This window comes from Corvus cornix, chromosome 1A (genome assembly GCF_000738735.6).
Source record: "Corvus cornix cornix isolate S_Up_H32 chromosome 1A, ASM73873v5, whole genome shotgun sequence".
NCBI lineage: Eukaryota > Metazoa > Chordata > Aves > Passeriformes > Corvidae > Corvus > Corvus cornix.
In genome coordinates this window covers 68,188,136-68,201,451 of record NC_047057.1, presented here as the reverse complement: position 1 = coordinate 68,201,451, position 13,316 = coordinate 68,188,136, and the positions used below count along the sequence as shown (strand labels likewise).

Below are 13,316 nucleotides of genomic sequence, written 5' to 3'. Positions count from 1 at the left end.
CAGCGGAATCAAAACTTCACTGTGTTCAAGAAGAGGATAATGGTTGCCACCTTATGCAGCTCGGATAAATGACAAGTTTTGGGAAGGTCACAGCTCAGTGTGAAAAGTCTTCCACGTCTTGGAAGGAACAGAAAAATTCCATATCCTGTGTGGTGCCTTCCCCGCTCCTCATCTCATTGCTTACACAGGTGGAAATGTTGAAATTAAATAGCAGAGTGAGTGTGAGCGTGCGGCTGTTGTATTTTGATGTGGTTCTTAAATTGCCCTTCATTGTCAGAAGCTGTTAGGCTGAGGAGTGAAATATACGCCTTGAGTGGCAGTAGGAATTGGTAATTACCTTTAATTCTCCACAGGGGCACGCAGAGGTGTGGAGTTTGCCCATGTGTCAGTCGGAGCTGACGCAGAGACAATAAGGGTGAGGGCTGCCTGTGATGCTGGACTGTGTAGGGGATGAAATGGGTTCATGTCCCCTTTTCCAGCAGCCTTTGTGCCCAGAGAGTGCTGTGGGTAGGTCAGGGGGCAGCTGCTCCAGCCCCATTGCCTTGGAGTTGGACAGAGAAAGGGCTGCAAGCAAAAAGGTGGGAGCACCCCTGATTTTTTTCTAGCAGGTCTGATCACCCCTTCACCGTTCCAAACCCCCTGAGAAAGCAGCCTTCTCATGTCAGGCAGAGGGTGAGGGAGGTACATGCTGAAGCTGGGTGGGATGCTGGAGGCCCTGTACACTCTGCAGTAGGAATTACTCTCAGCCACGGTTAAATGCGTTTGCAATGATACAAGGAAGTTTTCGCAGTCATCAGCCCTCCAGTTGAAGCAAGACTGAAAAATGTAACACACCATGCCCTAATCCACTTAATATGGTCTCTGTCCATAGCTCCCCACTTGCTGTCATACAGTAAAGCTGCTTGGTTTCTCCATGTCCAAACCGAAGAGGAAGATTAAGTGTGCTGCTGCGCCCTGTACTTGCTGGCAGAACTTCTTTTCTGCTACATGGGCTCTAAGATGTGCTTTGTTTTATTGTCTCCCTTTCTTTTGAAAGGCACAAAGTACAGTGACAGGAACTATCATATTCAATTGGACATGCTTTCTACAGATTTGTTAAGGATTTACTCTACACATTTGTAGCATTTAGTTGCCATGGCAATGACCTCGGTGCAAGAGGGAACAGCCTTTAGGTTGGACCTCAGATTTTCCTTTCATTTCCATTTAATTTGATTTGACTGTGAAATGTCACTTCCATTGCATTGATTAAGCTTCATTGCAGCCACCAGCTCTGTTAGGAAGGTTAAAGGGCAGGCCAGTGGCTGTCATTTTTCTCCCCCCACCCTTTTCTGATACCAGTATAGGTTTGTTTTGTTTTTTTTCAGAGGAAGACTAAGGTTTTACCCCATGGTGTTCCACAGTAAAAGCAAAACTAATGCAGCAACAGTTTGAAGTGGTGCTAACCTGTGAAGCTTCCTCAGACAATTTTGCAGCACTTTAAAAAATAGGAATTTGTTTCTCTTTTTCTTCCTGACATGTGCTCACCCCCCAGATAAATAAATTGAATGTATCCTCCAATCCTAGCAACCATATTGGAAGGAGGAAAGACACCTTAGTTTTCAAAACCTCTGTTGTCCCTAGGGTGTATAAATGCCTGCCAGCTTCCATGAGGCGGGGAATCACTGGGACCTGTGTGTAGAGTACCCCTTTGCTCAGGCTCTTTCTAGTTAGTTTGGTATTTGCAGATTATGCAACAAGGGTAAAATAGAGAATGGCAGAATGTTGGGATGGGAGGCTTCAAAGGAGAACCAGGAAAAAGCAAGGATTGCTTTGAGCAGTTTTATTAATGGCAAACAAATTAAAATCACAACTGTGGTATTCTTCATTCCTAGTCAAAAGCATGCAACCTTTGTAAGCAATACGGCCCATCTGCAGAATACAAAGGTACAAAAATTGTGATGTATTTGTAAAGACTTCCCCTTCTTGCTGCCCTAAGACCTCTGCTTTGTACTGTGTGGGCTGTCAAGGACTTAGATAAATTAGGTTTGTTCATTTAGGTTTTGCAGAACCTCGGGTACCTCTTTTGTCTACATCTCTGTATTAGCAGGCACACAAGCCTTACTGGCAAGCTGGCTTTTTGCTGTGAGCCAGGTTTTTTGCCACATGCTTCAACTAAACATCAGCTAAAATATCATCTTGAAATTTGCATATTGCATGATAGCTGAAGTTAAGATTTCTTCTGCATAGCTTGGTCAGAAGGTAAGAGTCTTATAGTTATGTACTGTTTTGGTTTTTTGTTAAATAGATCAGATGCTCATTTTGAAAACATGTAGAAACTTTGTTTCTTTTTACTAGTCCTGAAAATAATTGCTTTTTAAGTTTGTTTAGTTGCTCAGAATTTAAAAAGAAATGAATAAACCAGAAATATTAAAACAGCTTGGTCTGAAGGGAGGGATATAAGGAAGGCTCATTAAAACAGGCATGTGAGCAAAAACTGGTGGGCTGGTGAGGAAGAGGCCTGGAAAAGTCAAGGGAGAAAAAATGTTTGACCAGGCACAGGGTAAATGATGCAAAGAAAAATTGAAACCCCAAAGTACTACATATGGCTTGCAAATCTTTGCAGCTGAAGGACTGTTTTTCTCTCCTGACTGAACTGAGCTTCAAATTAAGCCTCTTTCTTTTTGGAAAGGAGGACTGAACTAGTGTGAAGAAAACTGCAGTTCTGGAGCCTGTATATTGGCTGCTGTGGAGAAATAACTCGCACATGTGTGAGAAAGAGGGAATGTATTTAACTTTTTCTTCTGATTTCTGCTCCCGTCTCCATGACATGCAGCATCTGGTATCAGGGCCACCCTCTCACAGAGACATCATGCCATTGTGGATGGTCAGGGCCTGGCATGGAAGGGTGCAAATCCCTGGGGATACACATCTTTGCTCCCACTGCATGGCTCCCAGCAGAGAGGGCTTGAATTGGAGAAAGGTCTTTAGAGGTGGAATCCTTTCTCCTGTGTCCCTCTGTGTCACTCAGGTGGAGTTTGACTTCAGCTGTCAGCCTTGAAGCTCAGAGCTCACTGGCAATCCAGGTGAAAGAGCCTGGCTGTGAGCTGTGGCTCTGTTTTCTGAGCTTTGTGCTGCTGCTGGGATGACTGTCAGAGGGAGGACAAAATCTCCGTGGTAGGTGCCCGTCCTGCAAGGACTGGCTCCCTTTTCTGTTTGCTTCCAAAAAGTTAAATGAATAATTGGTGGGAGAAAGAAGGAAAGGAGAGAGAGAAGGATGTAACTTCCTACGTAAATTGTAAGATGTAAAAACCCTCTTAAAGAATAACTCTGAGCGGTCCGGCTGGTGGCCTGTGGCATGGTGCTGTCTGACTTGCTTGCTTTTCTGCTGTGGCCTTGCCTTGGGACTGGGGGGGGAGTGGAAAAGTTGGACGTGAAATCCAGCAACTGCTGAATACTTTTGCTTATCCATGCAAATTGTCACCATGCCTGTGAAGGGGGAGGAGGAGTTTGGCATTGCTTGAGCCTGGACACTGGCCCATGGAGGTGCCCCAAAACTCAGGATGCTGCTCATGGCTTTGGATGTACTCTGTTGTCTTAGCCTGGATTTGTAAAACAAAATGTTAGCTCTGAGCTCTGTGTGTGTGTGTGTGTGTGTTTCTGACTAGGCATCACAATCACTTTTTCTGCTTTTCACTGCTTGGAAAGGACCCAATTTTAGAGCAAGGTGATCAGTTCTCCTTTGGAACAGAATAATGTTAATATTCTAAGAATGTAAATGCAGATGCTGTGGACTTCCACAGAAGGCAAGTTCTTCTGCAGTAATGTTTCAAAAACTCCCAAATTCAGAATTACTTACTTACACTCTGAGTCAGTGTTTGGAGATGAAGAAACTGTGGGACCATGGAAAAAACATCAGATTAGGAGAAAATACTTGACTTCCCTGTGCACTCTAGGTTTTTTTATATGGATTGTAGTGTTCGGTTTTCTATGTAAAAATAATTTGAGGCCTTCAGAGTACATGATTGATGCCAATATTGCTAGGTTTTTTTGTAATTTATGAAGAGGTTCTTTTTTAGAAAAATAGTGTTTAAGACTAAATACTGAACGTGGGGCTTGTTCTTCACGGCAGCTGTGCCATGTGGTAGAAATTCCAGTTTTCTGAACTCCCAGCCACACCCTGTGATGGAGACTGAACAACAGCAAATAGCTTTGTTCAGATGTCTCCTGTGTCCTGTGTCATCCTCTCAGTTAAAAATACTGTATAAAAAACTTAAAGCAGGTGGAGAAAGTTAAAAGCTGAATTCTGAAAATTCCATTTTATACAGTATCCCAAATCTTTGCTCAAAAATGAGATAAAATGGATTTTTTGTTTGGTTTTTTTGCTTTTGTTTTTGTCCATACCCAATTGCTCCTGCTGCCATCAAAAGTGTGTCTGTGACTCATGGTCTGAGCACTTGAGATGTTCCACCATGGAGGAACTGCTGCATCTCCTTGTCGAGGCAGGTGTGGAGGATCTCACCACCTAGAACAGAGAAATTCCCATCTCCCTTGGATGCTGCCTATGGCAGCAACAGAGTTGAATTGACACATCCTTTTCTACCTCAAACACACGTCATATTACTTCACACCCTCAGTGAAAGACATTCTCTCACCCAGGTAAACCAAATTTGCCCTATTTAGGCAGTGAAGGGAGACGCTGTTTAATTCCTTTGCACAAAGTGAGCAGGATTCAGCAGCTCCAGCTCCAGCACATCTTTTTTTTTTTCCACTTCTCAGCAGGAGCTGAGTATTGGCATCTCTCCCACAGCATCATGCCTTGTTGTTTTCTCTCAAGCAAAAACAACAGAAAAGGAAGATTAAAAGGAAGAAGTAGACAGATTTGAAAGAGGATTGTTAGTTCCAAGGTCTGATGGGATCTCCTTGAAAATATTCACAACTCTGTGTCACCCATGCCAAAGTCACACTGCAGTTTTCAGAACCTTTTATAATCTCCAACATATAGACACTATCTTTTCCTTCTTCTGTTTGCTGCTTAACAGGAGTTCATAGTAGATTTTGTCTATTTACCTCTGGTTTTTAGAATAATTATGTTGTGACAGTCATAGGTCTTGTCATGGTATGCTATTAATATCTTTGTTGTTTATTAACCTTCTCAAAGCAATTGTATGGAGGCATAAAAGGAGAGGAGCCTCGCCTAGTTTTAAGCTGAATTACCAATTTGAATGTCAGGCCAGGTTCACAAAAATTTCCAAAATAGGTGAGAGTTATAAATAAAACTGAATGTGTTACTGTTTTGGGGGAAAGGTGTGGAACTTGGTTTTTTCTTCCAGCTCAGCCCCAGAATAGACACAGGCTGTTTTTCATTTTGAGCTTTTAGATTCCAGCAGACCTCAAACTTAGCAAAAAGATAAGAAGAATTTTATGAACCGAAGAGTGAGTTTCATGCAGATATGAATCAGCACTGATATCTTGGCTACTGTCATCATGTGAGTATGCTGTCATTGCAGCAGATATGATAAATTTGGGAATCTTAAACTGAGCACACTTGTCCACTGTGCCTGTGAGGCAAAGCAGGGAAAAGAGAATTTTTCAAATGCCAGCAATAGTATTTTTAGGGAAAAAAATATTTTACCTGTAGTCTTTTAATTTTATCTATAAACTCCATTCCGATTTTGAGGTGCAGGAGGACGTACTGGGTTTTTTAGGGCACCAAGCCAATACAAATATTAGAAATAAGAGGAAATCATAGAGCTGTTTTCTTATTGTTAATAGCATAATGAATCTTTTGTTGGGTTTCCTCTCTGCAGGACTCTCCCTGCTGCAGTAGTGCCATTTACCTTTGTCTTCTTTTATAGTTTCAAAGGGCCTGTTCTGCAGAGCTGCTTACAAACTGTACTAAAGGATGAAAATTCTTGCAGAGAATCAGACAGTTTTGATTGACCAAGTAAACTTAATTCCCAGTGACAAGAGAAAAATTAATTCAAGCATTTAGAGAGATGAGGTTTGGGGCAGTTTATAGCGTTAGTCTATAATGTGAGTCTTTAATGTCTGAAGGCTTCGAGTCAGTGTTTATAAAGAACCCTCTTCACTTTGCCCCCATTTTGAAGCACTTATTTTCCTCTCTGCTTGCAAAGATCTTAAAAAAATCTCAAGTCTTTGTACTTGAGATTGCTTTTGTTCAGAGTTGTCCAGCGTTTTCTCCCCTTTCATGTTTTTTGCACTGTTTGCTTTGCTGTGTGCACATTGCAGGGTTTAATGTGAAATTCTGGTGGGTGAAATTGTGCATATCTCCTCCTGTCTTTTCCTTTCTTTCTAGTACGTGAAGGAACCAGCAAAAGGGAAAATGCTGTTACTAAACATCTAAATAAATCATAGATTTGTAGTTTCATAATCAGTTTAGCAGATTTTATTCGAGTTGATATATAATATTGCATGTTTGTAAGCGAAAATGAAGAGAAAGTAAAAACAAAATTATATTTATCATCAATTTTGTTAATTACAAGAAACTAGTTCACAAATACACAGGAGTACTATCTTCAGCTAATCCTTTGTCTTCTTGTTTGTTTAATAGATTAGATGGATATACCAAATAGCATGCTGCTGGGGCAACATTAATTTTATTATAGAATAAAAAGTAGAACTATTAGTCTCTGTTTCTGGCATGTTTGTAAGCTATCTGACCTATTTTCTCCTCCTGCCCTCTTCTCGGTGATTACCAAATTCCTGCTCTCGCTATGCCTAATGTAAAACAGTCTTACAACTAAACCAGCTGATAGCCAGCCCTGGAGATATTACCCAGTACCCTGGCACACAGATAAGATATATTGTTTTATATATTTGTCCAACAGGGAGGGACAACTTCATCACTTTAAACAAGGAGATAATCTGTTTACACCAGAGGAATAGGCTCACTTGGTTTTCTTCCCTTCAGTTGTGGAGATAATTTCAGGGGGCAATATTTGCCTCGTTTTTACCAACAAAAATAGCTGGATGGTTTGTCTTAAATTTATTATGTTTTAGGAGAAAACTAAGCTAGGAAACTACACTTCCCAGAATCCTCAGGAAGTGTATAATGTCTGATACGGACTTTTTAAATTGAAGCACTGTGGTTTTGCAACTGCTTATCTTGAGGAGTTAGAAGTATCTGTTTTTAAATGATGTTCCTTGCAAAAAATCTCAAACCAACCTCTTAGTATTGTGTTGTCACTGAAGATGAAAACCAGGCCTTTAAGTTCTAAAAATTATTTCATTAACAGTGTAGTCATTTCATGTCTTCAAAAATCATGGCTGATGTAAAAAATATGTTTTGAGTCAAAGATTTTAGACATATGAAAAATCAGGAGTCTTCTTTCCCCTGAACAACTTTGTCCTGCCTTCTGTTCCGGGCAGTTGGTGATGACTTTCAGATTTTGGTTCATTGAAAGATAATACATTATTTAGGATTTTATGTGTGAAAATAAAAACAACCGATCAATATAGCACTTAATATAACACTACTTGAAATTTCTGTTTTGACCTTGACCTGTTATTTTTCAGTGAGGGGCATGTCTGCAGGGAAGGGCATGCTCAGACTAGTCTGGAAGTAACGAACTAAATTAGTGTGTTCCAGCACTGCAGGTGGACAGAGCATCCTGCTAATGTGGCTGTATGGACCAGGATGGATTCCAGCCAGACAGGCCAGAGGGCAAATAAATGTCTCTGTCCACACCTTGAACTGCACAGGTATTTGGATAGTTGAGTTTGGCATGACCCACTGCTTGGTCTGAGAGAAAGAAGTAGCCCAGTTAGAAATGCAGCCCCAACTTGTCTGACACCCAGTTCAGTGCCTGTGCTGTTTCCTCATTTCAGTCACCATCAACCCCTATTTCTCTATTTTGTCCAGAGTTCTGAGCCTTTTGTCACACATTAGCAAGACCAGGGTGAAATATTTGTATATTGAGGAATGCAAGCTCTCAAGGATGATTATGCTTTATTATAAGATACAATTCTTACAATGTTTTCTATGTATCTGTGATTTTTCCCATTGAAGTACATTGTAAGCTTCATCTTATTAATAGTCAGTAATGCATATATAGTGGATTTTTAATGGTAATGGAGGAACTGCCATTTGAGAAGCCTCACAATGTGTTGAAATCTAAAAATACAACATTGTCTTCTTCTCCACCATCCCTCTGGTTCATTAGTTCTTTCAAGATGTGCCAAAACAAGTCTTAATCTCTGTCTTCAAGATACTGTATTGTAGTGTATGTTTCAGCCTAGATAAGCTATCTGGGATGCATTTTTGTTACAGTGCAAGGTACTATTATTGTTCATGTACAATAAGAGTGAAAATAGTGATTTTCCATTTGTATTTTTTGAGCTTTGTATATACCCCAGAGGTAGATAAAGAGTTTATGAAGAAAGGTTATATTTAAGAGAAATGGGTATCAGTGCTATGAGATTATACCCATGACAGATGGTTGTAACTAAAGCTTCATCTTGGTGCTGAAAAGCTGAATGAAACAGTATTCAGATTTTGAAGTAATGTTGGCTTCATTTCAATGGGACTTTTGCCTGAATAAGAACAGACTAAAAACTCACTAATGATTCTAATTTTTTGTGTCAGCTTTGAGTAGATTTTAAAAAATTGAATTTTATTTTTGCCTATTTTGGATTGATAAAATTCCAACAAAAACATGGGGATTTGTTTGTTTGTTTGTTTACAGAAATGTGTGCAACATTATGCCTTTGTTCACTGGGATGACAAGATATAAAACAACATTGTTTTATTCACACTGTAAAGCAAAACATCTTACTGAGAATCAGGAAAGAGTTGGAAAAGTATTTGCTCTTAGTTTCAGAGCTGGTTGTGAACCTCAAAATTTTGTGGGGTTCAGTCAGAATAGTTATGTAAAATTTCAGATGCTAACCTTAAGCAAATCCAAATATCTTGAGGCTGGAAATCTCTACAAGAACATATTTCCCCTTGACTTGTCTAATACAATGAGTTCAGCGAGGCTACACCCTGGGGAGTTTTGGCCCACCATGTAGTGTGTGTGCTTTAAGACCTTACACTAAGCCATGAGGGTATTTTTAATTTCATCTTGAGAAACTAAACTGAGGGACTTCACAAATGAATCCATCAGGAAGACAAGGTTAATTCTGGCCGCTGTTTGTGGGAGTATGGTGCCTTCAAATACCAACACATTTTTTTTTCAGTGGTGGCATTTGGAAGAATAAATGAAGTGTGACTCCCGGCATCTCTTTAGTTGCCCTGAAAATGGAATGTCAAACAGCATATAATCATCTTCCTTGTTTAAAGAAAGAGGAGCAAGTGAGAGACCTAGTTTTCTATTTGTGTCAGTTTTTGGATGTCTTAATATTCTATCTTGTCTAATTTTCCAGAGACTGATAATAGAGTTCCTGTCAAATTAGAGGTTACAGACTCTTTAACCTATGTCACAAAAAAACCCCTACATTCCTTATTATTACCATGAATATAATCCAAATAAAAATTTAGCTTTTAATGCTGTTATGCTGAATGTTGCATTCCAAGCATATAATTTTATTCATTATAAATATTAAAAGTATTCAGCCTGACATTAGACTGCTTGCTCCCCGATCTCTTCAAAAAAAAGGCTGAATTGGATGTGTCGCCACTTGGTCCAGGGAGCAGCAGTTCAGGCTCAGCCCCTGCACTGTCAGGACTGAGCAAGCGTTGCTGCTGCCCTGCCAAGTGCAGTTCTCAGGTTCAATTGATGTGGCAGAGAGGATATTTTCAGATGGACCAGGCTGATGTCGCCATCTTCTAGGAGTGGGAATGAGCCAGGAGGATAAATTAAATGAATTGTACTTGCCCCGCACTGGGGATTTGCTATCAGAGGAGTCTGATGTGGCAACACTGGAATTACAGCTCTGGAATTACATCCTGCTAAGGGGGCTCTTTCCTTTTGCAGAGAGTGGTGCAAAGGCTAAAGTTTCTTTAAAATTAAAAAGCTGCAGCCCTCTTCAGTGTAAGTAGAACTGTGGCAAGTATGACCTACTGTTTGGTCAAGTTTTATTCTCATTTACATGAATTCCAACAAATTCAGACCTGCTTTAAAAGGGCCTTACTTTCAAGTTTATAACAAATGAGTAATGAATAAATTTATCTCATTCTTACGTAGTTTTAGTTCAAAATCCAAAATGCTTGGGTACTTCTGTACCCAAGTCTTAGTGCCCAGTGTTCTCGGACATGCAAATCCAAGGCTGGTTTTTTTTTTGTTTTGTTTTGTTTTAAATCAGGTGAGTGTCACATGCTTCAGTTTTGTAATGAGAGTTTTTGCACTGTCCTAATTAATACACTGTGCCTGTCCTGGACCTTTGAAGTAAGTGGGAGTTCTGCCACCAATTTAAATAGGAGAAGGATTTGAGCCAATTTGAACAGAAGTTTTCACTTATCTTAGTGCCTAATCTTCTTTTTAAAGGGATGTGGGAGTATCGGCACCTCCTACGTAACGCTCATCAGCGTGCAGAAGTAAACTAGTCTGGTCACTTATGGAGGCCCATTTAAAACCAGGAGGATTACTCAGGTGAGTGACAAGGCTTGGAGAACAGATTTTAGGGAAGTTAATTCAGAGTGCAAAATGACATTTAACCCATCTGTGTGAATATTACCAGTTGAAGCAGGCCACAAAATCATTTAGAAATCGTAAGATAAAAAAAGCCCCAATCCCCTTCTATATTTTTCTTGCATTGGAGTTGTCAGGGTTCACACTTTCAAGGGTGGGTTTTTTTAAGCATCGCAGCTTGTAGCTCCGTTTCTTTGTTAAATTTGAGCTGATATTCTCCAATAAGCAGAGCAGAACTGTAAGAGAAATGCCTGCTATGAATCTCATGGCGAAATCACAATATTTGACAACACTAGGTCTGTGTAAATATGTATGTTCTTTGCAGTGCTTTGTCCCTGGGGAAGCAGGGTTGTCTAGACCTCCTCTACTGTCTCCCTGAATGGCAATGTATAGCTCCAGAGTGGCTGACCACGTATGGCTGATTTATCAGGAAACTGGCAGACTCTGACTGTTGTCTTAGGAGGGTGTTGCAAAAACTAAGGCAAATTTACTGTGAGGTTTCTGCACCTCACTGGAATACTTCAAGTAAATCTGTAAATTGACGGAGGTAGGAAACTGTCTTCATACTATGTCTCTTTTTCTTCACTGAGTACAGAGGAGCCCATAAATACTGCCTTTCTCTAGTCTGCCCTGTGGTCTTTATAGATTAACCCTGATTTTTCACAAACTGCCAGTGAAATGATGTATTGGAGCTGGTGTCCTACATGGATGTCTCTTCAGTCTCCATACAATATTCACCTGATAAAGCTTTGCAGACAGCAGCATTAACAACTTGGTGTATTGTATTGGAAAGGCCTTTTGTCCTCTATTCCAAAGGATGTTACATCACAGAATTGACAGAGTTTTGTTAATTTTTAATTTAAAGGGAGTCTCCTTCCCTCAGATACTTCTTTTCAGACTCGTAATAAAGTAGCCATGACTGTGGATGCTGCTGTGTAAGGACAAAATGGGGAAAAATCCCATTTTCTCTGGTATATCTATGGCTGCCATTTAAAATAGGTCTGCATTTTCAAACATGAAAATATAGTTTTATTTATGTGTTTTGAAGTAAAATTTAAAAGATTTATTTTATACATTGTTTGAAGTAAGTCCAAGGAGACTTTTCCTAAAGTTTTTGTTGTGCTCTGTTGCATGGAGGCCAGCTGGTTTGCTAGCTTGAGTGACCTTACATTCCTTAAATGTACTCATAAATCAAGCCAAGGCCATGCATTAAAAGCTCAGCTCTGACATAAATTCAAAGGAGGGAAAGTTTAGATACATTGTGGGAGAAGTACAGAGATGGACACCCACGGCCAGATTTTTCAACCCTCACAGTTACCAAAGCAGTATTTTACTGAGTCTCTCAGAAGACTTGGAAGTCAACTGGACCCTGTATTACTTGTGGAAAATATAATGGGATAATAAAAATAAACAAAAATAAAATAAATAAATAAATAGGAAAAAAACATGCCTTACAGATCCAATAACTATTTTAAGTAGTGCAAAGAATCTGATTAGACAGTGAGATGATTAGTTAATACTTAATTAATTTAAGGTTTTGTTCCTGTGAATGTCTCTAATAAAGGAAGTTTGGCAACACATTCAATGAGATTGCCACAATGGACCATTTTGGTGTGATTTAGTGAAAAGTAGGTAAAGCATCAGTTTTGCATTAATAGGTTAGCATGTCATTATATTTTTGGAAAGTACTGGTGTTTCTGGGTCACACAAGGATTTTGGTCTCTGCAAATATTTTGTTCTGAGTTCCCAAGAAACGATGAGAAAAACTGGTTTGATTTTAGAAGCAAGAAAGACAACAATGATTAGAAACATGAAAGTAAAAGACTTTTTAAAATTCCTCTGCTTTTTAAGGCTTCTTAGGTCCCTCGGAGATTAATAGTGGTTAATTTAATACCTACTTTAAATATGATAATTTATTCTTATTTACAAAAATAACTTGATCCAAAAATCGAAACAAACTAAAACATAGTGTTTCCAGGACTTAAAGGCACAGTACCACTGACTGCTTATCACTGAGTTTGCTGGGTGATCCCTGTTAACACAGAGCCACTCATTTTCTGCACAGTGCTCCCACCACAAGCATCTCCAAAACGTTACTGTTCCCTGTATCTACCTTTAAGGTACAATGTATTAGAACAATATTTGTCTAGGGCATTAGAACATTTTTAAGGTATTAAGACGCTATTTAACCGTAAACTTATTATATGAATGCTAATCCACAGGGACTGACTACAAGGTAATAACAGCAAAGTATCTCTAAAATCTGGTTGTAATAACCTCAGGTCAATTCTGATTTACCTTATGCTGAAACAGTATATATGAGGACCTTAGTTGAATATCAGTAGCAGGAGTCCACAAGAATATTCTGCAAAAGGATAAAAATTAATACCTCTCAAAGCTGAAATACTTCTACTTCACTTTATTGAAGCATTTTTAATGGCAAGGCCAAATGAAATGTTAAAATTTGAGAATATTTCAGTGGGATTTGACTGACAAAATTGAAGCACTTGGAGTTCAAAATAAAACAATGTGTTTTAAACCCTCTGATTAAAGAGATGAAGTATATGGAAATGCTGTTCACAAACAGGGGTTATTCCGAAAGACTAACTTAAGGCTGGCTTTCATCTGTTCCTCTCTCAGTGGGGAAGGATGTGGGTGGACGGTGGTTCAGAGACAGTGTTTAGCTTAGGTGCTCTGAATTATTCTGTGAATAAGCTTTTATCTCTTTAGTAGTTATGAATAACCAAA

General features: G+C 39.4%; 1 protein-coding gene across 6 annotated transcripts in view; it reads left to right on the top strand.

The window, feature by feature from the left end:
- Window positions 1-13,316, top strand: part of SOX5 (SRY-box transcription factor 5) — a 613,556-nt gene that overhangs the window by 59,276 nt on the left and 540,964 nt on the right. Inside the window, exon 1 of one of the 6 annotated variants that reach the window (XM_020584864.2) lies at window positions 10,435-10,529. The exons of the other annotated variants lie outside the window; for them this stretch is intronic. The gene's annotated coding sequence lies outside the window, so the exon portion shown is untranslated. Of the gene's footprint in view, window positions 1-10,434; window positions 10,530-13,316 lie in introns of those variants that run through there. 6 annotated transcript variants of the gene reach the window in all.